The sequence below is a fragment of the Dermacentor silvarum genome, chromosome 1 (assembly GCF_013339745.2).
Source record: "Dermacentor silvarum isolate Dsil-2018 chromosome 1, BIME_Dsil_1.4, whole genome shotgun sequence".
Classification (NCBI taxonomy): Eukaryota; Metazoa; Arthropoda; class Arachnida; order Ixodida; family Ixodidae; genus Dermacentor; species Dermacentor silvarum.
The window spans coordinates 271989650-272012226 of NC_051154.1; positions in this window are offsets into that span (position 1 = coordinate 271989650).

Genomic DNA, 22577 nt, shown 5'->3' on the forward strand with positions numbered 1-22577 from the left:
ATAAGTTGTGTACAGAAATTGTTATATATTGTGTATGTTTTATATATGTTATGTCTTATCTTTTCAACTGACCTTTAGTCAGGAAAGTATTTCTTGACTGTGTCTTTGTATATTAAAACTTTCACAAATCGTTACATGGCTGTTTTCATTTATGTGTAGTTGTGCGACTTATAGGCACAAAACACACATATCTCCCTAACGTGAATAACTTAAACGGCTTTTCGCATGGCTCATCGGAGAGACGCGAGTCTCTGTGGTACGAGGGGACTCAGGTTATGAAATTGAACTATATATATATATATATATATATATATATATATATATATATATATATGACCGCTTAGGCAAGCTGGTCGGGCCTCAGCCCCCCCCTTCCCCCCCCCCCCCCCGGGAAAGCGTAAACTTTCCGCCTATGGTTGTCTGTCCCTTTCAATTTCGTAAAGTTCATCATGAATGCATGTGAAATTTTAAGTTAAAAAACAAGTAGTCCCGTTTCTATCTCGTTTCTATCTATCTCTCTCTTTTCGCATATTCTAGATTGTCGAACAAAACCCTTTACCGGTTTTCGTTTTCACTTTCTCTGTTTGACCCTCCGTGATGATGTTATTCTCGCTTCAATTAAAATCGAGGTGAGGACAAAAATCACAGGGTCTCTTATGTTATCCCTAAGACGACTTGAAGGCGAAAGTCCAACTGCCGATGCATTAAAGACGGACACATGACGTACACATCCCCCTTAATTCGCTTAGGCTACTTCGTATTCTACAATAGAATACAGTGTTTTGGCCTATTTTCCATACACATTAATCTGCTGGTCAGCCAAAGCACACATAGCGCGTGTCGGCTGACCTGGCAGTTGGTGGATACATCAGCAGTTACAAAGGCTCAATCATACGCAGCACAAAGATCTGATGGCAGGATCCTGTACTGCGCGACTATAAAAAAAAAGTAGAAGAAAGAACAAAAACAGATGGATCAAAATGTAAATGCAAGTATAACTTGACAAGCACCGATAAGTAGGCCATACACATGAAGTAAAAGTTAAAAAGAAATCGTGTGGAGTAAACAGCGGAGCTGGTGATCGACCTAGCATCTTCCAGGTTTTACTAGGCTTGGCCAAGTTTTGCTAGGAAATGCCAAGTGCTGCTAGGCACGGTATGCCGAATTGTCCCGCCGCCGACGCGCAGATTCTCGCTTGGCCGCGCGACGCGCTTCAATGTTAGCGGCTTCTTCGGGTGTCCGGATTTTCTTTGATCGTCCCGTGTCAAGACTTCATGTAGTCGCTTCAGAGTCAACCAGAGTTCTGCCGCTGTCGCGGCGGTGACGTCAGCGGTGACGTCACGGCCAAGCTGCGCCTCCACACTTGCCGGGGCGTGGCTCGTCGAAATCTGCCGAGCCGCCACCAGAGGCGCCTGCTGCAGTCACGCACACCGCGTGCGTTCGGCGTCGGCAGCAGCTCTGCGCGTTGCCTCGTTGCTGCTGACAATTTCTCTCTCTCTCGCTTTCATTTTCTCTTTCTCTGTCCCGAGCATAGCGCGCGCCGCGTGCATGCTCTCTTTCCCTCTCCTTAACGTCCCATGTCAAGGCAACATGTGCATGGCACGGAGAGGAGGCGAAGCACACGCCGCTCAGCGAGGTGGTTGCTAGGCAACGCGCGGTGACGTCATCGCTCAGCGAGGTTTTTGTACGCGCGTTACGGACTGACGATCGGTTTAAACAGCTCCGCTGTTAAAATAAATAAAAATGCAACGAATCATGCATGTAAAGCACTAAAGAAAAATTGTGGCATGGGTTCTAAGCACCCCTTTCTTATCTTTTTCACCAGTGCTTTTCTTTTTTCAATATTGCATAGATCGTGACTGTGATCATTAAATACCGTAGGGAGTTAATACTTCGTAATTTTTTTACTGTAGTTTGTGAAAACTCTTGGCTTAACGTATATTTCTGTTTTTCTCAGTGTCACTTCTTTGTGAACAGCTACCCTGAAATCTCTTGCAAAAAAAGAGTAATCCCTCTTAATTCGCTTAAAATTTACTTTATCATCCATCTTAATTCGCTTTATCATCCATCTTTAGCATCCAACTTGCTTGCTTACGGGGATATGAGTACTTACGGGGTTATGAGCCATTAATTACGATAGTTTTTGTACCTTTCGTGTTGTCGACGCGTTTTTGCGCAAGGACTTTGAAGGTAGACTGAACGATAAGACATATAAGGCTTTCGCCTTAATTATTATCCCGCGTAACCGCAATTCCTTAAGCACTTTGCAGGGGCATGCGGTACGAAGGGAATGGAAGATCGCTGAAAGCAAGTTTCAGTGTTGCTGTAGGTTTTGGTTAGCATTGAAATCTTGGTCTCTCCTGGTTCCACTCCGACTTAGCTGTTCCGCGAAGCAATTTCAGATGAGAGCATCGACAGGAAGCCCAAAATAGACGAAGACACCTGGAGACATTCTCACTACAGACGATTTCGCTCGCGCGATAACAGCAGCGATAGTGCACCTCCAAGAAACTTCCGGTCACGGGCCTTATCAGTCTACTGTGCCGCATCACAAAGCGAACTCCTGCTAATCTATATCACCGCCATTGCCTTTCTTGCTCGCTATATTTAGCGGACTACGTCATTGAGCCAAACCGGAAGCCGTCTAGGGCGTATGTTTGTAAACAGCAAAAGGCTCTATATAAGTGATGCCTCCGATATGTTTTCTACACCACCATCGTATAGAGATGGCGCGCTGGCACGAAGTGATCATCTGGATGTGGGCTAAATCACGACCTTCCGAATATATGTTTCTTCATTGGTAAAGACGCTCATAATAAAAGGAGGACTCGTGGAAAGTAAACAGAGGCCCTGCACCTCTTTATGATTCTCACCACGTGATCAAGTGCTCTCAAACGCGCGAGCACACGTGCGCAACGACCGAGGTCAGGATATTAATTGTTCGTCGCGCTGGCTTCGGCGTGCACCCTCGGAGAGCAGCTGTGTGCCGAACAACATCGACAACATCGCGGCTATATACGGGGCACGTGGTTCACCGCTTCTTCCGAAAAAAAAACGCCCTCATAATAGAAGCAGCAGCGGCCGCTACTTTTCCGTAGCCGTGCGCCGCCTGCGCGCTAATAACTCGAGTCACCGTAAGCACCGAAGCGTCCGCACTGGAGCGCAAAAAGAGAGTTTTGGTGCGCCCGAGATAGTGCTCGACGCAGGGTAAGTATGACGCCTCTCTTGGCTCGCCGCATACGTCGCTCGCCCCAGCGCTGTATACGAGGTATCCTCTGTGGAGCCGCACTTTTCGTCGTACAGTCCGCGCCTTTATAAAGCGGTGGAGGTCAAGCGACCTTAATTCTGACCAGGTCTGACTATCAATACATCACTTGTGTATTTCTTTTGGCTGGTAAGTGGCACCATAGCGAACAGCTAACCCAGTTAAAACGTTCAAACACGTGTCATTTGGATCAGAACAGAGGCTGTGGATTCGTGCATTCGATGTGATCTGACACCACTTTCAGTGGCGGTGGTGGTGAAAAGCCTTTATTACAGTAATGAGAGGTGTGAGCCCCATAGTGAGGCTCTACATACTAGGTGGAGTCCCTTGTCCGGGACCCGAATGGTCGAAGCCGCCAGCCTGACTCTCTGGACCAAGGCCTTCTGGGCCTGAAGGTTTGAGCAACCAAGCAGGGCCGCTTCCCAGTGCTCTCGGGTAGGGTTGGGGTTGTGGGTTAGAGATGGATTACATTGACAGGCCCAGGCCATGCGGTAGGTAACGGCTACCTCCCTACAGTGCTGGCACCTGCCATTGACCATAGAGTCAAAATGGTTCATGAAAGAGGGGCAGAGCATCACGTTCGTAAGAAGTCTCAGGAGGATCGACGCGTTCGTTCGCCTTTCCCAAACGTTTAGCCGGGGTGGGATATCGACGGTGACTAGCCTTATAACAGTCTACAGTTTCTATGAACCCAAGAAGGAAGCTTCTTTCTTCCTGGCCGGTAGGGTTGTCGGGAGGTACCGGGAAATGAGTGCGCGGGCAGCCGCATTGGCGGCCTCATTCCCCCTTAAGCCCTGATGACCTGGAGTCCAGATTATGTGTTTCGGGGAGGGATCAGTGTCCCCCATGCAAGCTCGTAATATTCTATCGGTGAGTGGAGTGATCCACTCTGCTTCTGCAGCACGCGTGGCGTGAGTCCGTGAAAATTTGTTTAGAGCGCGTATCCGAGGCAGCGAGTGACATAACAACCTCTTCCGCCTGTGTTGGTCCTGGTTCTCTAAAAGAGAACCAGGACCTGTCTTCGGTTGGGGATAACCGCTGCCGTGCGACACACCCGTGGGCTTGGGCCAGCGATGACCATATAGTAGGCTCAGTCTTTCTGCCCATAGTGCCTTTCCAGCGTCAGTGCACGTGCTTACCGGTGGCCACTATGATCCTCGCGATCCATCTTTGTGGGGAGTGGGTGAACTAGTGTGGCGCGGCGCCATAGTTCTAGTACCCGTACCCTGTCCTGTTTGTGAATATCTATCTGTTGGATGTGTAACTGGGCCAGTACGTGACGGCCTGATGATGTTTGTTCCAGTCGAGTGTATTGGTTGGTGAGGTGAGCTTCTTTCAGTTCCCGGAAAATGTTCACCACTCAAAAGCGAGGAGTCGTCCGTTGGAAGTGGAAATGGGAAGATCAAAAACTCTTTTTATCGTTTTGCGCAAGATGACTTCGACTTTGTCTTCTTCATGTTTCCTAAGGTGGAGGTAGGGTACCGAGTATAAGATTCGGCTGGTGACAAAAGCATGGGCTAGCCGCAAAGCGTCCTTGCTTCTGAGACCCCCTTGCGGGTTGGATACCCGGTGGACCAAACGACCCGCCTGGTCCACAAACTTCAGTAGTTTGGCTAGTGTTGTGTCCACGCGTAATTGGTTGCGGATGTATAGACCCAGTATTCTGATTTCCCCGGCCTCATGTATGGGAACGCTAGGTAGGGAAATTTTGATATTCGTATTGTCTTTAGGGGAGGCCCTGATGTGGACAAATTCCGATTTTTTTGGTGCACATTGGAGCGCGCAGCGGTCTGCGTAGACGCTGATTGGCTGAGCCAGCGGGCAGAACGCCCGTCGCCCTGGTTAAGAGTGTACTAGAAATCTCCGGGTGAGGCGTCGCGCTATGCGAAAATGTAGGAGATAATTGTATCCCATTAAGTGATTGTCCAAGATTACGGCACCTGGTGAGTGCATCGTTTTCTCCGCGAATGCTCCCACGTTAGGTCTCCACGAGGACTTATATAGATATCTGCGTCCATAACGTTATGGTTTCCCTGGCTCCCTGTAAAAACGCAAAAAAACAACAAAGAAAGACAAATAAGTATCATGATCGTGATGTCATCATGGTCGTTGCATCGTCGTCATTCCATCTTTGTCGTCCGATTTTCGTCATGCCTTCGTCAAACAGTTGTCATACCATTGACGTCATGCTGTCGTCGTCACGCTGTCAAACGTTATCACTTCAGTGACGTCCTCCCATTGTATGGCGTCATGAAATGATACTGAAAGTACATTGCATGCAACAAGAGTTCACATGATATCTTTAGGACAGAGGCCTCTACTTCAGGCTCTAGCAGCGCTTGCCTGCCACCTATGTGTCGTGATGTGCTTGTGTGTATAGATTATATATGTATGAACATCACACATGTACAGTCTTTACCGATTTGGAAGGGAACGCAAGTCTTGAACGGAAATCCGACAATTTTCCTCGCATGTGCTAGATATAAAGAAATGAAGCATGAGCGGGGATTCAACCGGAAAACATAAAAAAAATAGCCGCGAGTTGGGTTCATACTTGCACGTTCCCAAGATTTGCTGTTTTAACGCAGATAAAGTGTTCCCTTTGATATTAGGGGAGAGTGTACATAGTCCACTGTACTCGTTCACCGTCATGTGCACCCTTTCTCATTCCTTTTCCCTTTTTTCACGGAGCCCGTGCAGGCAAGGAACTGTTTTGTTCTTGAATAAATGCGTTAATTGTATGGGTGTTTTAACTCTTTGCGCTATAACGTAGTTCACTTTAAAATCAATCGACTTCGTTGAATCGAGACTTTAATGTAAATTCCTCACGGAGGTGTGACTAGATGCTACGATTAAAGCTGCCTATAGAGTCTTGTTTGGTCCTTTTTTTTATTTTAACAAGAAAAGAAAAACGGTAGGCGACCCGAAGCTTTGACTTAGGTGTCTCTTAGTGGCACTCGCACCTCGGCGTTGGTGTTCTGTGCATTGGTGCACAGTAATCAGGGATTTCCAATTAATTCTAATTATTCCAGACGCATCAGTAACTTGTAACTAAACTTATGCTCTGATATCATATCTATAATGGGACCCATGCATCTTGTACTGTACTACTTTTTTCTATTTTTTCTGATTTATTTTGAATTTCGTTCCCGGTCGTCTCAACTAATTATTTCCAATTATTCCAGACACTTCAGTAACTGAACTTGTAACTAAACTTATGCTCTCATATCCTATCTATAATGAAACTTATGAATTTTGTACTGTACTTTTCTTTTTTCTATTTTTTTCTGATTAATTTTGAATTTCGTGCCCGGTGGTCTCAGCCAATTAATTTTAATTATTTCAGACATTTCAGTAACTCAACTCGTTGCTGAACTTATGCTCTGATATCATATCTATAATGAAAGCAATGAATTTTGTACTGTACTGTTTTCTCATTTTTTTCTGGTTTACTTTGAATTTCGTCTCAGATAATTAATTATAATTATTCCAGACACTACAGAACTCAACTTAAGGCTAAATTTATGCTCTGATGTCATATCTATAATAATATCCATGATTTTTGTGCTGTACTATGTTCTTCTATTTCTTTCTGATTTATTGTGAGTTTCGTCTCAGCTATTTAATTATAATTATTCCAGACACATCAGTAACTCAACTTCTAACTAAACTTATGCTCTGATATCATATCTTTAATGAAACCCACGAATGTTGTACTGTACTATTTTTTCATTTCTTTTTCTGAATTTCAACCCCGGTTGTCTCAGGAGGTGAACCGGAAGTGCTGCGCAAAAAACGAGAGTGTCACTCGATGCTCGTGCCACTAAAAAGATACATGTGGCAACGTGTCCGCGTGCCATTGATTGCAAATGTCTGAAACTTAAATCTCGTTGTCCATATTCTGTTTTCCGGGGTTCAAGAGGGTTCAAGAGACAGCGCCACCATACCGTGTGACACGCTGGCCGAGTTCTCCTTCTGAACCACTTGCTTCTACCATCTATGCAACCCTCCTTCTCCTGGCATCTCAAAGAATGTTCTACCATTGCTATCACAGCATTTGATCTCGCAGCGCAGTTGCAGTCTTAGTAGACGGTACCACTGCCTAAAGTCCCTATATAAGAAAAGTACCGCCATCCTTTGATAAACGCCGCTTGTCTCTCTCCTGTATCTCCGATTGGACGATGATAGCGCGCGCTTTTCACTTCTTTATATTTTCTTTTTTTCCGCCTCAGAGCCATGTTGAAAGTCCTCTGCGCAGCCGCAGTCGCCGGCGGCGGCGGCGGCGCGCGCCCGGCCTGAAAGCTTAGACGTGGACTTTCTAGGTGCGCCACCGCCGAATTGGGTTTCGCAAGCAAAAAGTAAAGAAAAAGCAAGCGCTTTAGGAGAGGAGGCGGCGGAGGAAAGAGTAGATGGCGGTACTTTTCTTATATAGGGACTTTAGTGTTCGCCCTCCTGATTGGTCACAGAAGCTTGTAGCTTCTACGGTGCTGCACGAAACTACTGAAACAGAGTATACTACGCTGTGCATACCCGCCCTGTTTGCTCAGTGGCGATTGTGTTGGGCTACTGAGCGCGAGGTCGTGGGATCGAATCCCGGCCACGGCAGCCGCATTTCGGTGGGGGCGAAATGCGAGAACACCCGTGCACTTCGGTTTAGGTGGATGTTAAAGAACCCCAGGTGGTCGAAATTATTCCGGAGTCCCCCACTACGGCGTGCCTCAAAATCAAATGGTGGTTTTGGCACGTAGAACCCCACTATTTATTTTATTTTTACGCTGTGCATCTTACGCATGTTCGCAGCCAGGGCTATTTGATAAGAATCAAAGTGGCCCGCCGAAAGCTGCGGACACGTCTGGGAAAAACCGCAGCCGCCCGTTGTCAAGGCCGTAAGCTAAGCCCCTATTTAACGAAATTTGCGTTTAGGCCACTGCAACCACTCATGCGCGAACGCGGTCATGGTTTGTTTTTAACTGCGTAAGCATTTCTATGCCTACGCAACGAGAAAACCGGTCCGTCCATCCATACGTCATGTAAGACGAAAAGCGAGGCAGCAGCGGCGAGCGAATTGACCTTGGTGCTGCTCCTCGCTTCAAGACGAACTAAGCGGCGAGAACACAACGCACACGAAGCTATCAGCACTCGGCGCACTCTGTCCCCATCGCAGATCGCTTTTAAGACAGGGCCTGCGCGGCCGAGCCATGTGCAGCCGCCGCCCGAGTGCGGTTGATCACGGTTGTTAATGGTTCGACGCGGATGGATAAGGCGCTAAAGTGCGATAACAGCTTATAATGATCAGCGCACCTGCCGCCGCCACCTGTAGTAGTTTGCTTGCGTCATCAATTCACCGTGCGCCGCCGTCCCCAGCAGCTCGTGTCGCAGCAGCGCTGTCGTTGTTACTGGTCGGATCAAGTTTCATAACATTGATAATGACACCGTGCCGCTTGGAGATGAGCAAGTGGCCCAGCGCTTACGCATACTTAGACAACTCCCAGAGGAGTTTCTGCATGAATGTTTTTCTAGCGGGTTATTAAGGCGGAAGCCTTATGTGTCTATGTTGGCAGTGCCCTTGACGAAACTTCGCCGTGACGCCGCAGAAAATGCTCAGATTGACGTCCAATTTCTCAGGGAGGTTCCTGTAAACAAACTAAATTAGTGGCTTTGAAAAGACAATTTGGTGCATTTCGGTGTGGGTCGGAATCGAGCCCGGGCCTCCCGGTTGCGAGACGAGCTCGCTTCCCTGAAGCCACGGCTGCTCCGCGGTTCTGGCTTACTAAAGCTCTGCCTAGTCCGTGAGTGATTGCACACGTCACGTGGCAGCCATCTCGCTGACTAAAGGTGTGGCCTAGTGCGTGAAATAACATGCTGCACTTTAGGTACTTCGTTAAGTGTTCATATGTAGAGTTCAGGAGGTCGCCTTAGTGCCACGCGTGTACTTCCCATTGCGGCTTGTTATGTCTTGCAAGAAGAAAAAATTATGGGGTTTTACGTGCTAAAACCACGATCTGATTATGAGGCACGCCGTAGTGGGGGACTCCGGAAATTTGGACCACCTGGGGTTCTTTAACATGCACCTAAATCTAAGTGCACGGGTGTTTTCGCATTTCGCCCCCACCGCAATGCGGGTCTTGCAAGAAGTCTAGCCCCGATAGTATAACTTTATGCATTACCAATATGTCTTGCAAAGTCTAATCCCGACTGTATAACTTCATGTATTACCAAATGTACAGCAGGCTTTCGCCTTCTTGTGTCACAGGAGTGTAACACCTGCCAAACTTTTTTTTTCTTTTGTCGGGACCACAGGAAACCGAGGTTGCTTTAGACGCTGTTATCGGTGATTTCTCGACATCTTTCAAGACGTTTTCATTGACGCCTTATTTATTAAAGATTTAATTTAAGCATGCAGCTAACTAACCTAAAAAACATTGCGGCAAAAGCCATCTCACGATTACTGTCGACGGTATATTGCCACTGCCGAAACGAGTTATATATAAGACGTTTACTGCAGAGGGACTGTTGTTTCGCGCTTCCCTAAGAACGCCCGGCGCCGTTTCATGTGGCCTCCGAAATCAGTGGAGCGTCGGTGCGTGCGAACGCTGAGAAGCGCGTCACGCTCCAACCGGGCTTCTCTCTCGCGCTTCTTTCTGGACTCGCTGTGCCATCTATAGTGGCACCGCCAAGTACGCGCGTGGCCTCCGCGACCAGAAGGGTGGCTGCGAACGCCGAGAATTGTTCCCTAGCTTGCCGGACACTCAGTCTTACATAGTGTCCCAAGTTGGCGAGAGCGGCACGTATGCCCAGTGCATTCATGGAGCAGCGCGCTAAAGCTTCTGGCATGAAAGGCGTTCATCGAAAAACCGCACATATACCCAGTGCATTTGCAGCGCAGCCCACTAATGTATCGGTTTGCTTCTCCTTGAGAAACCCTGTAGACGAGGGTTAGATTCCGCTCAACATGGCATAAGTTCAACGGATCTTTTTAGTCATTGGAGAGCGGCACATTCCCAGTGGCAAAGTCCTAGTTACCCCAAGTTGGCATCAAAGGCGTTTATTGAAGACCAGCACAGACCGAGGGACACATACCCAGCGTTCCAAGTCTGTGTCAAAAAGTTTCTTCAAATAGCGGTGCCTACCCACTCTGGCATCTACAGTGACGAATGTCGGGGTGAAAGAGGTTCGTTGAAGGGCGGCACGTATATACACATTGGCACATACGCAGTGACCCAAGTTGGTCCGATGGCTGGTTTCGAACCCTGTTACCTTAGCATAGCAGCACGATGCGCTAACCATTCGACCACGGACTGCCCAGTGGCCCAGGTGGGCGGGAAAATGGTTAGGTACAAGTATACATATATACAAACATACATGCACGCAAACATGCATAGATAGCGCCTGAAAAGTGCATGACGTACCCAAAGAATGCTAAGGCATTAAATTTTCGCGCACAATGAAAGAAAAAAAGGAATTCCGGCCAGCCTGAACAATGACCATCAACATGAGTGGATGGAATTCGTGTCAAGTCCGTCTCTTTTCTGTTTTCTTTTCTTTTTATTCTTGAAGACATTTAGATGGGACAGCCCAACTTTACTAAACTAGCTTCATTTGTAAAACTCTCCGTCCGTGCGCTTACCGCCACTGTCGCCACTCCTTGGGCAGCCGCCAGATGGCGGCGCCGTTTCATCGCGCTCCACTGCAGACTCCTCGCCGCAGCCTTGAGCTCGGGCGGACGGGCAGCTTGCACGTGTTTCAGGCTCACTGGCGTTCTCACTATAGTCCGAATTAGTGATACCATGCGAAAGCGGTATCCACCTACAGCAACAATATATATCGTGCTAGTTGGTTCATACTGAAAAAAAGGTAAACTGAACGATAGGAAGAAACGCATACGACGAAGCGCAGAAGCTGCGTTTTTAAGTGTCGTGTGTTTCTTCCTGGCGCCTAAACCTTTCACGCAGTTTACTTTTCCCATACAGCAGCCTTGCACGTTTTCTCTCTGCTTTTACTCGCTTAACACTTTGGTCTGGGGCAGTTGTACGCCAGCTAGCGAGACCAAATTTGTTATGCACAAAAATAACCGCACAACTTTCTTGTAAACTAATGAATGCTTTATGAAAGAAAACGAAGTAAAAAACAACTGTATGCCCCTATATATATCTAGGACTTAAACTGTCAGAAGGGACATAATCTAGGCAAATGATTTGGGCCTACGTGGAAACCAACTCCACCTACAGCAGCTTGGCACGTTTCCTCGGTGCCTTTACTTCAAGACTGGATCCCCGCCGCTGCTCCAGGAACCTTGCCTAAGAATGCATTTTTATGCAAGTTCCTGCAAGGTATGCGTATATGAATGCGCGCGACTAAATAAATAGCGTAGCTTGCACAAGTGGCGCAAGGCTAAAGAAACAGTGGAGCTGATCGGCACCTAGCTGGTCCTGGCCTTACGGGTTATGCTTTTCCGAAATTTATTGATTGTTCATCGATTATTTATTACCGATTGATTGGCTGTCGCAAGGTATTGGCCACGTATTTGGGCTAGGCTAATCACTATCAAGTCATCCCCAGCATTTTCCGGAATTTCTTCATTATTGATCGATTATCGATTAGCTATTGATAGGCTATCGCAAGGTATTGGCCACGTATTTGGGCAAGGCTAATCACTACCAAGTCATCCTCAGCATTTTCCGGAATGTCTTGATTATTCATCGATTATCGATTAGCTATTGATTGGCTATCGCAAGGTATTGGCGACGTATTGGGCTAGACTAAGCACTACCAAGTCATCCCCAGCATTTTCCGTAATTTATTTTTTATTGATCGATTATTGATTAGCTATTGTTTGGCTAACGCAATGTGATGCGAGGCGCAGCTGTGCGCAGTGACGTCATCGCTGGGCGAGTTTTTGCAAACACTACGCGGGGAAGGAAAAAGGTTAAACAGCTCCGCTGTTAAAAATTTAATGATGCGTGCGCTCAGTTCCTGAAAGTGCAAAGGGCACCCAACACGACTCAGCGTATTCTCGGACAGCTCTTCTAAAATGGCCCAGAATAGGTCACCAAACATGTCTCTTCGTTTGCGGATTTTTTTTTCCCCCCGGTTGGTTCGACAGATACAAGGGAAGGTTCGGGAACACTTTCGGCACCGCACCCTCGGCAAGTCTCCACTTGTCTCGTGGCACCTCAACCGTCTGTCCATTGATAATATGCACAAACACTTTGAGATGTCCTGCTCATGAAAGTGTAAATCACACACCATGGATTTCGCAGAGAGTTCCCGATCGGCACGAGGAATCGCTCTGTTCAACGCCGAGAGAAGTGTCGCATTGCTGGGAGCACACAATAAGTGGCGCGCCGAACTGTCGACATCGTTCGATAACCGCTTGTTGCAGTCAGGAAGCAGCACGTCGGCATCGTCTGCTAATATCCTTAACAAACGCGGTGAAGGCTACAGTTTCGCGGATGACATGCTTCCTGAAATCCGCCGTCAACAACCAACCACAGAATACACCAACGCTGCGCCGCGTGTCGTCCGGCCAGTTCGCGTAGCCGGCTAGTGGGGAAGTGAAGCTGGGTGCGACGGCAGCGCCATGAAGGCGCGGGCGGGTGGCGGTTCCGCGCAACGCCGCCGAGTTTTACAACTGAAGCTAGTCTAGTAATGTTGGGACAGCCCGTATATTGCGTCTAAGAACAGTGGTCGAACAAGGTATGTTCCTGTAATTGCGTTTCGACTTGTCTGGGGACTCCTCTTTGCCAGAGACATAATCATTGCACGACTACCGCTAATCTTGCTGTGCACCTCTGCCTTGTTGCGCAAAACAGTGCGTAGCAAATCAAGATATCACCAGTATGAGCTGTAAGCAACCAGCAAAAACATCACGAATGTCTTGCTGTTGCGCTACCGTACGTCCTTACCGTGTGATAGTCGCGCATGCGCAGCACGTTACCTTGACGGCACGAGGAATGCGGTAGCCGGTGTTGACATAACTTTCCGCGTAACAGGCAATATAGGAACGTTCAATGGGGTGGAGGAGGTGTTTCACAACAATCCTTTACGGCGGAGCTAGCGCCTGAGAGCGGGGGAGGACAGCTAGCGGATCGATGTCCGGTTTTTCCGGTCATTGCGCCACCTCCCACAGTGACCCGCTTACATTGGCCGCCAAAGCGACGAAAAGAAACACGTCCGCAGGCTAGCGGACGCGCTCCTGTCGTGGGGGTGCGGCGCGTTGGTTGCTGTAAAAACCCTGGGAGACGACACGTGCCCGCTCCGTGCTCGTAGCTCTCACCGAAGAAAGAGTACGCGTTAATCGCGGACACAAAAAGGGCGGCGTGGGATAGAGTAAAGCGCGGGAGGCGCAGCTTTCTAGCTTCTGTGAAAAGGGCTGCGTGCGTCACATAATGTTGCCTTGAAGACGCACATTGACTGCTGCCCCCTTTTTCCTTGTTTTTTTTTTAAATTCTAAATATCGGCCACGATGTTGATGTTTAATAGAAGATCACTTTCAGTAGAATGTCTGAAATAAGCTACCTGGCATGTAAAATACGGTACTCCAATATTACTCCTATATTACAGTGAGCATGTGTTATACAAGTTGGGAAATGTGCAGAACGTGTCCGTTGGCTATCCTTTCGCAACAATGCCCGCAACCCGCCGTCGTTGCTCAGTGGCTATGGTGTTGGGCGGCTGAGCACGGGGTCGCGGGATCAAATCCCGGCCATGGCGGCCGCATTTCGATGGGGGCGAAATGCGAAAACACCCGTGTACTTAGATTTAGGTGCACGTTAAAGAACCCCAGGTGGTCCAAATTTCCGGAGTCCCCCACTACGGCGTGCCTCATAATCAGAACTGGTTTCGGCACGTAAAACCCCATAATTTAACAATGCCCGCGTGTATACCACCACGTCGAGGCTCGTGACGTCACAAGCGCGCCGCGTGAAGTCGAGGAGTGTGTGGGGGGCAGGACAAGTGCGCCTGTCCTGCCTTCTTCGCTGTGGTGTGGCGCGATAAATATTGCTAAGTGTGAAGCAAGTAGTCCAGCAGCGCACTTTGTTATACTGCTGTTCGCATGTAAATGCATGCGCTAAGCCAATGAAATGGTCACTGGAGCCTTTTTTTTCTATTAAACCATGAAACAATGATTAAACCTTCCAACACGGGCATGCCCATTCTGATGCTGGACTAAAACAGCGCCGATTCCGTAGCCGCTGGCATCGGTGCGGAGTTCTGTTGGAGCGGAGCTGTCGAAATGAGCCAGGACAGGTGGTGTAGTGAGCGACGTGATGAGGGTAGAGAAGGCGGCAGCCTGTGCAGCACCCCCCAAAAAAAAAAAAACGAGACGCCTTTCTTCAGTAAGTTTGTGAGAGGGCGTGCGATTTCCGCGAAATTCCTCACAAAACGACGGAAGTAGGAGCACAGTCCCAGAAAGCTACGAACTTCCTTTGTGCAAGTCGGAACGGGGAACTGCTGCACAGCTCAAACTTTGTCAGGGTCGGGGCGAACATCGGTTGAGTCGACGAGATGACCGAGCATGATAAGTTGCTGACGTCCGAAGTGGCACTTAGATGAATTAAGTTGCAGGCCGGCTTTGCGATAAACAGAAAGGATAGAAGAAAGGCGGTCGAGATGCGTTTCAAAGTTCGGTGAAAATACAATGACGTCATCAAGATAACACAGGCAAATGGACCATTTAAAACCGTGTAACAGGGTGTCCATCATGCGTTCGAAGGTGGCCGGGGCGTTGCATAAGCCGAAAGGCATGACTTTAAACTGATAAAGGCCATCAGGGGTAACAAAAGCGGTCTTCTCACGGTCCATGTCATCAACGGCTTTCTGCCAGTACCCTGACCGAAGGTCGATGGAAGAAAAATACTTGGTGCCATGAAGGCAATCCAGGGCGTCGTCTATTCGTGGGAGCGGGTACACGTCTTTTTTGGTGATCTTGTTGAGATGCCGGTTGTCCACGTAAAATCGCCAACTGTCATCTTTCATTTTAACAAGAACCACAGGAGAAGCCCAAGGGCTGCAGGATGGCTCGATTATATCTTTGGCAAGCATCTTGTCGACCTCCTTTTGAATGATGCGGCGCTCAGCTGGAGAGACGCGGTATGGCCGTCGGTGGATCGGATGGGCATCGCCAGTGTTTATGCGGTGCTTGACAGCGCAGGTTTGACCCAGAGGACGGTCGCAAAGGTCAAAGACGTCCCTATAAGAGAAGAGGAGGCGAAGGAGATCGTAAGCGTGATGGGGCGAAAGGTCTGGAGCAATCATTTTCTTCAGGTCGGGAGGAGACAGATCTGGCGAAGAAGACAGGATATCGGTGCTGTGCGAGCGACCAGCATCAGGAGGAGACAAGGTCGAGATAACGTAATCGTAGGAGGGCGTCAGCATAGCGAGTGAAATACCTTGTGGGAGCACTTGTGAACACAGTCCGAAATTAATCACAGGAAGACAAGTAAGATTGCCCCGTATAGTGATAACAGTGTGAGGCAAACCAACACTGTGCGTCAGCAGAACGGCGGTGAGTGGAGCGAGCACATAATCACCGTCGGGGACTGGTGGAGAGGGCGTCACAGCAACACAAGTCACGGCTTGCGGCGGCAAACGGACGTGCTCAGCAGAACAGAGCCGACTCTTGATTGGTCCGGGTTGATCAATTACACTTGGTAGGTCAAGCTGTACAGTACCAGCGGAACAATCGATGAGGGCGGAGTGGGCGGACAAAAAGTCAAGACCGAGGATGACGTCATTGGAACAGCAGACGAGGACGGTGAACAAAACAGAAGTTTGACGGCCGGCAACACTGACACGTGCGGTACAAAGGCCAGCTACGGGAGACGTACCACCATCGGCCACACGGACAACACGTGATGGGGCAGGGGTCATAACTTTCTTCAACTGCCGGCGGAGGTGAGAACTCATAACGGAAATATGGGCGCTGGTGTCAATCAAAGCAGTAACAGGTCGATCAAGTTCAACGTCGATCAAGTTCTGATTGGTAGGGAGCGTCAACAGAGGAATTGAAGAGCAGGTCGGAATAGCAGCATCACCTCCAGGAGCTGCAGCCGTTAGTTTCCCGTAGGAAAACGCCGGGAGTAAAGCCCGACCCTCATAGAACGAATTTCCGGCGTCCAAGCGGCGAACTTCGTCCGACGGCGGCCGCTCTTCGGTCGGCGTCAAAAATCGCGACGCGCGCCACCGATTTGGAGGGGATAGATATTTTCGCCCGCCGCCGGAAGCGTCCAGCGCGCGGCGACAAGCCCGATCCAATCAGGAGGCAGCACTTCCGGCCGTTGCATCATGGGATTGAGCTTATGTAAAACATGGCGGTGGTCCCGGTCGCCCGCTTCGAACTGAATTTGGCGTTGTTTTTGTAGAATTCACTTCGTTCGTAGCAACTGACTGCGCAAACGGCTTTTGCTTAGTCTCATGCCGCTTCGACGAGAGAGTGTTATGGCTAATCTTGAGGAATTTTCGAGATCGCTTCTCGTTTCGAACGCGCCTAAGCCTAGCGAGAGAAATTTTCATTGAGATGCGAGCGCCACCTTTCGGTAAAGTTGGGAGATAGGCGCGACGACGGCATATGGCCTCTGAGATGAGAAGCTTTCGGGGGCTATGGTAGATAGCTTGTACTGCTTGTCTGTTTCGCTGCAGATCGGCGGACATGGGAAGTAAAAATACAACGCGCTCCTGGCTTCCATTGCGCTGCCTCTGGCACTTTCCTGACGCACACACACATAGAATTACTTGGTTGCCCTATGTATGCGAAATTCATAGCGTAATGGAACCGCGTATGTTGTAGAAGAAATAACTCAAGAAAATTATAAAACATTAAGTTATGACGTTATTAAGTGTCGCAACATGCTAAATCTTACTGTGGGTTACATTTAAAAAACAGTAATATCCTGCTTCACGGTGGCCACATTGATAGCGGCTCGGCGGCATTCGCCGCTGGATCGTCGCATGAGGGGCGGTGCGGCGAAAACACGGCGGCGCGTCTCGCTACACTTTTTGACGCGCGAACATCGTCGGGAAAGTTCGCTCCATGAGGGTCGGGCTTAAGACGGGGACGGGGAACGGCGTGGTAGGGGTGACCGAGAAGGTCGGCGTCGTGGGGAGGGCGAGCGACTGTAATGGGCGGTAGTAGTAGTGGTCTCGGCAGATGTTTCCTGGTCAGGTTGGCTTGGTACCTGGTGCTGGCTTCGGGGTGGATAGCGGAAGCTGGATGAGTTGGGTCGAGAAGACGAGGGCCAAAGACTTCGGCAATATCGTGAAATGTGTCCAACACGTCCACATCGAAAGCAAATTGGCTTGTCGTCAGGCGTCCGCCACGCATTCGGGTCGTGATAATTCGGAGTGGTGTAACGGCGTTGGAGAGGGTTGAAGGTGGCCGAAAAGTAACTGTCAGGGTGGTTCACAGAGCAGATGGTTTGAAGGCCCACGTTTGCCAGTTCTTGACGAACAACGGATTGTATAAGGGATATCGTAGGTGGGGCATCACAGGTCTCTCCTCGCATTAAATGTGCGGGCGATGCGGCTTCAATTTCGCGTCGAACGATTCGGGTGATGGTCTCCGATGTTGAAGGCTGAGTCGGCATACGAACATCTTCACACGTTGATGTCGCTGCCGTGTTCGGAAGGCGGGCGAATTGGTGGGCGATACGTCGGCTTTTAGCGTCTTCGAAGCGTCGGCATTCAGCAATAATCTCGTTGACTGTCGAAGAGTTTTTAAACACGATCAGGTTAAACGCATCGTCCGCGATCCCTTTCAGCAGGTGCGCAACCTTATCGGCTTCTGTCATCTTGGCGTAAACCTTCCGGCAAAGGGTCAGCACATCCTGAATGTACGTCAAGTACGACTCAGTAGGCGTCTGCACACGCGAGGCAAGCTCTTGCTTGGCAGCACGCTGGCAGCCTGCAGGTTGGCCAAACAACTCGCGAAGTTTAGTCTTACATACGCTCCAGCTTGTGAGCTCCTCTTCGTTGTTATCGAACCAGGTCTTCGCCGTTCCCTTTAGATAAAATGTGACATTCGCCAACATCATGGTCGGGTCCCACCTGTAATGTGCGCTTACGCATTCGTAAAGTCGAATCCATTTGTCGAAGTCGTCGCCAGCAGTGCCGGAAAAGGTCCCAGGATCACGGGGCGGAGCCAGGACGACGGTTGGCATGGCGGCCGCCGCTGACGCAGTTTCACCGCTGGTGGACATGCCTAGAGTGGCGACTTGGCGGCCGCTGCGGAGCTCCGTCTTGCGTTATAACTCCCGCACCTCCACCAAGATGTTACGGGGAGGCAAACACAACAGGAAGACGTATTTACAGTATATTTACAGGGCGATCAAGCGTCAACGATATGGCCGAGAGCGCGCGCCCGATCATCAGCGTCTTCTTCATCGATGCTCCTCTAGATGAATCATATCGTGACAATATTTAACAGATGTTCCTGAAAAAAAATGATCAAAAGTTATTTCTGTACTATTTGTGCGAAGTGATTAATATGACAGCTTGTTGAGACAAGGACATAAACATTTTGAAAAAGAGAGGAGGACGTGACATAGGGAGTAAACTGACAGCTGAGTTAATTAGGCATCTCCTTGTGTTGAAACGAGGCAGACGCGCTCTGAGATAGCCATTCTTGTTTTTTTTTATTCTATCTTTTAATGTGTTAGCATTAGGAGTGTCGAAGCGAAAAAATGTGTATGTGAGTGAAGTGTGGGAAGGCTGCCACGTTATAGAGGTATATATTTATATCTGGTGTGTGTTAAACATGATCATATAAAGGCAACAGACAATGCATGAAGCCAAAGTTTTTCTGTACTACATGTGCGACGTGATAACAGTACAGCTTGTTGAGACAAGGACAAAAAAGGCGGAAGAATATATATATATATATAATGAACGAGAAGAAAGGGAACCGAGGGGCCCGATTGTTATTATCAGATTTCGACGACCGCCGACTGTGTTCGCAGCTTTCGCGTTTGTTTGTAGCATCGGGACGATGCTTTTTAAGGGGAGGGTATTGACACGTATACATGTTTATCTTTCGCCGATGGCCGCTTTCCACCGGCTAACAAATGTTAAACGTTATCGCTCGGCGCAGGACGTGCCTGTATCGGAAGTTTCTAGAACGTTATCGATACTTCTTTCCGTTGCCTGTTTTCACCGACGTTTATGTTATCTGATTGTATGAGCGACGCGAATTGTCTAGAACTTTTTGGAAGACATGCGCGTACCAGGGATTATTCTGGTCTGCGGCCATCGGCGAAAGATAAACATGTATACGTGTCAATATCATAAGAAGCCAACAAACAATGACACCAAGGACAACATAGGGGAAATTACTTGTACTTACTAATTGAATTAAAAAATGATAAATTAATGGAAATGAAAATGGATGAAAAAACAACTGTCCGCGGGTGGGGAACGATCCCACGTCTTCGCATTACGCGTGCGATGCTCTCACCATTGAGCTACCGCGGAGCCGTTTTCCCGTCCACTTTCTGGGTATTTATATTTTACAACTAGAACTAACCCTGGGAGTGTTAGCCAGCGCCACCACTCACAAACCCTGGCGGCAGATGTGGAACATCCTTGCTGCCGCAGGCGTCACGAGCACGGGATCTTTTTGGGTGATGGCGACTGGTCAATAAACTCACATATGCTACCTGAAGGCATCAATGCTGCCGGATTCGAGTCCTCGTTATTTAATGAACGAGAAGACAGGGAACCGAGGGGCCCGATTTTTATTAATCATGTCATAAGAAGCCAACAAACAATGACACCAAGGACAACATAGCGGAAATTATTTGTACTTACTAATTGAATTAAAGAAATGATATCTTAATGGAAATGAAAATGGATGAAAAAACAACTGTCCGCGGTTGGGGAACGCTCCCACGTCTTCGCATTACGCGTGCGATTTACCATTTCTTTACTCGTGTGATTTATCATTTCATTACGTGTGTGTATTTATCATTTCTTTAATTCAATTAGTAAGTACAAGTAATTTCCGCCTAGATGGCCACTGGGAGCTGTTGTTCCCGCACGGCCTCCATCTTGTTAAATTGGCTAAATCTTGTTAATCTGTCTTTTCTCTCCAGATCTTTTCCTCCGCGTTCCCCTTACCGATGGAAGTCACCCCTTGCTCAGCTCGGCGAGTGAGACCTCGAGCTTCGCGATGTGCTACCTCGTTGGGGTTGATTGCGGGAATGCCTGGAGTTGTATGCGCAGACGAGCGACGTTTTTGCGCAAACAGAATTAATCTTTCGTAAAACATGCGGCATTCATAAAATAGTAAAACGAGCCTAAGTTCGTAAATTTTATTTTTAAAAAGTCGCAGTTTCGCCCGAAAGGCGAAGCATCAACTGCGATAGCAAATTAGTAGAGAGCTATACGGAGTAAGGATAATAGTTTTATCGTGTGTATAAACTTGGACACATTCGCTTACTAACCGAATTAACAAACATGGTATCAGCGCGCACAAGCAAACATGAATCGATCACACTCGATGGCTGCAGAGAACCACTGTCAAAACGGTGGCATGAGCAAGCGCGGCGGCAGCAGCGAGTGATGGTTCGTGCGGTCTATCGCTTCAACGGAAACTGAGCGGCGAAAGGCACAGGGCATACAGAAGTAAAGCCGTGTGGAGATCGCTTTCAAGATACGGTGCATGCGACCGCCCGCAGCCGCGCTAAGTACAAGAACGCAGTTATGGGCAGAGTAGAAGCCACACCCCCTCCCTCCCGCGCTGCCTTCCCACTTTCCTCCTTTTGTCTGGGAGATTGAGTCACCAGTTCCCCTTGCGCCAGGTCGCAAGATACGCAGTTGGTGCCGCAGCTGAACGTCGCCTCCTCTCCCTCCCTCCCATCCCCCCACGTCCTTTCGCACGACGGAAGACATCGCGTTTGCTCTCCGCCGTGCGTTCGCTCTCCGTGAAGGCGCGCGTCTCTCGCGCGCTTTCACTTGCACATACAGCATACGACGCGCGGCGACGATTTTATAACCCTTGAATTTTATACGGAACCTCAGGGCGACGGCGACAGTATCATAAATCTGCTTGGAGTGTCCATATAATTGCTATCGCAATAAAATTTGGTAGAGTTGGCAGGTATACCCATGGCGAACACCTTCATGCGTAGGGCTGTGAAAAAAATATTGTACACGACAGTGAGCTCAAGATACACCTGCGATAAACGAAGCAGTAATTGAATACTCATCAATCACGGTGTACAAACATCTTTACCGTGACGAGACACTACATGTCACAGATTATGTATGCCCGCCACCCGTGTGCCACGCACCTTGCTGACCGGGTGATCTCATGTCCATTCGTAGGCTGCTTAGTATCATCGGCGACTGATTGCGGTGGTGCCATCCTCCAACAAACCCAACAAGAATAACTAAACTACTAATTAATAAGCCCATCGCCAATGAAAAGAAAATTGAAAACAAGAATAGAGAAAAACGTGGGCAGCTTGCACTATTGGTGCAAGGCTGGAGTGAACAACGGAGCTGGTGATCGACCCAGCTTTTTCCAGGTTTTACTAGGCTTGGCTAAGTTTTGCTAGGAAATGCTAAGTGCTGCTAGGTACGGTATTCCGAATCGGCTCGCCGCCGACGCGCAGATTCTCGCTTGGCCACGTGACGCGCTTCAATATGAGCGGAATCTTTTTTTCAGTTGTCCGGATCTTCTTTGGTCGTCCCATGTCAAGGGTACATGTGCTCGCCACAGTGTCAACGAGAGTTCTGCCGGCGATGCGGCGGCTGCAAGCTTTATCTTCCCGGTGACGTCACGGCCAAGCTGCGCCTCCACACTTGTCGGAGCGTGGCTGGTCGAAACCTGCCGAGCCGTCACCAGAGGCGCCTGCTGCAGTCATGGATACTGCGCGCGTTCGGTGAGAACGCAGGGAAACGGGGAAACGCGGACGGCGTCGGCAGCAGCTCTGCGCGTTGCCTCGTTGGTGCTGCTACATTTTTTTTCTCTCTCTCTCTCGACCTCATTTTCTCTTTCTCTCTCACGAGCATAGCGCGCGCCGCGCGCATGCACTCCTTCCTTCTCCTAAACGTCCCATGTCAAGGCAACATGTCTACGGCACGGAGAGCAGGCGAAGCACACGCCGCTCTGCGAGGTGGTTGCTAGGCGACCCAGGTGACTCATCGCTCAGGGATGTTTTTTTCCGACGCGTTACGGACTTACGGCCGGCGTAAACAGCTCTGCTGTTAAAACAAAGCAGTCGGCGAGAAGACTCCCTGAATGAAGCATGTTGCTGCGGCCGCATTGGCGGAGCGCTCTATAGTTGCGCATCAGCGAGTCAGGTTTGCCACC